General features: G+C 38.6%; 1 protein-coding gene across 1 annotated transcript in view; it reads right to left on the minus strand.

Annotated features, from left to right (window-relative positions):
* The window catches only part of LOC140238361 (leucine-rich repeat serine/threonine-protein kinase 2-like), a 76,374-nt gene that overhangs the window by 37,258 nt on the left and 37,656 nt on the right, over positions 1–1,460 (minus strand). The window lies entirely within an intron of this gene.

Raw genomic sequence — 1,460 nt, forward strand, 5'->3', positions numbered from 1 at the left:
TTGCAATATTTGAATATGTAGACCTCTTATGGATCTAAACATGCATCAGGGTGGTCCACAACTTGACATTCTAGCATGTTGCAGAGAAAAAAGAAAAAAGAAAAAAGGTGATCTTGCGCGTGAAAGTATGTGTGCGCGAAGTCCCTGGCGGCCGGGGTCCAGCTCTAGGGTTCGAGATGCTCTCTGGTGCTATCTAAGCCTTATTTTGAACACTTTGATCACCATGATCACTCTGCAATGCCAGGATAAAAATCATTAATGTATTTGAAAAAAATATATTATGTTTGATGATGGCATATGATTTTAAATTGTTCTTGAAATGTTAATATAAATCGTCCTTACTCCTAAGGCTTTTGAATATTATTATTTTTAATATGATAATAAAACTCCTCAAGGAGATGCTAGGAGAAATGACAAGGGCATCTTGAACTTGCAATATTTCTTAGGACAGTACACTGACTGTTTCAGGGCTGCAAACTCTCACTCATTGAAAGTGAGACTCACTCATTTTGGTCCTTTCTCACTCTAAAATTTTATTTCATTTGCATGTACATTATTTCTATTGATCCGTCACTCATTTTGACTCCTAATTTACAGAATTGGCCGATGGGAGTCTCATTCTCAACTAGTTTCCGATGTTGGCAGCCCTGCTGTTTTTTAAACCTCATTCTGCTGTCCAGAATAAGCCATATTTTAACATCCAATGCCACCCGTCTCCCTGTTTTCTTTTTTTTTTAAATCATAGTCGGAATAACGGGGGTGTCCGGAGAAATTTATGACTGAGAGTGACCACCACGGCCCTGTTTCATAAAGTTGTTCGTAAAGTTACAACAACTTACGAGCGACTGGTGATCAGTTCTGTTACAACTTTTTACTAGTACAGTATATTTATCAGAATTTCAATAATTCAGCACAAGAACTGATCACCAGTCGCTCGTAAGTTGTTGTAACTTTACGAACAACTTTATGAAACAGGGCCGTGGTGGTCACTCTCAGTCATAAATTTCTCCGGACACCCCCGTTATTCCGACTATGATTTAAAAAAAAAACACTTTTCGAACAGCTTTATGAAACAGGGCCCTGGTTGTGTTCAGCGAGTATTATGATGGGGTGAATGGTGTGGTGAATGGTGAATGGTGTGGTAAAAAAAAAAAAGAAAATAAGAAAAAGAAAATAAGAAAAGGAAAATGAGGAAAAAAAAAAAAGGAGTGCTAATGTGTCTCGTGTTCATGAGGGTGATTGAGAGGAATGTCGCACGTTTTGAAGGATGCCGTGCAAAAACTTAGCATTTCGCAGCGACATGGAAAAAACCCTAGTGTGGAACACCCTGGATTGCATACAAATACTGTAAATAATGCGTGACATTGACCTTCAAGTCTTGTCTTTACGGGATGCGTGCGTCAACTGAAACTGCTTTCCACAACGAAACACTAATTGGATTAGGAGCGCATCACCAAAAA

This window comes from Diadema setosum, chromosome 2 (genome assembly GCF_964275005.1).
Source record: "Diadema setosum chromosome 2, eeDiaSeto1, whole genome shotgun sequence".
NCBI classification, from domain to species: Eukaryota; Metazoa; Echinodermata; class Echinoidea; order Diadematoida; family Diadematidae; genus Diadema; species Diadema setosum.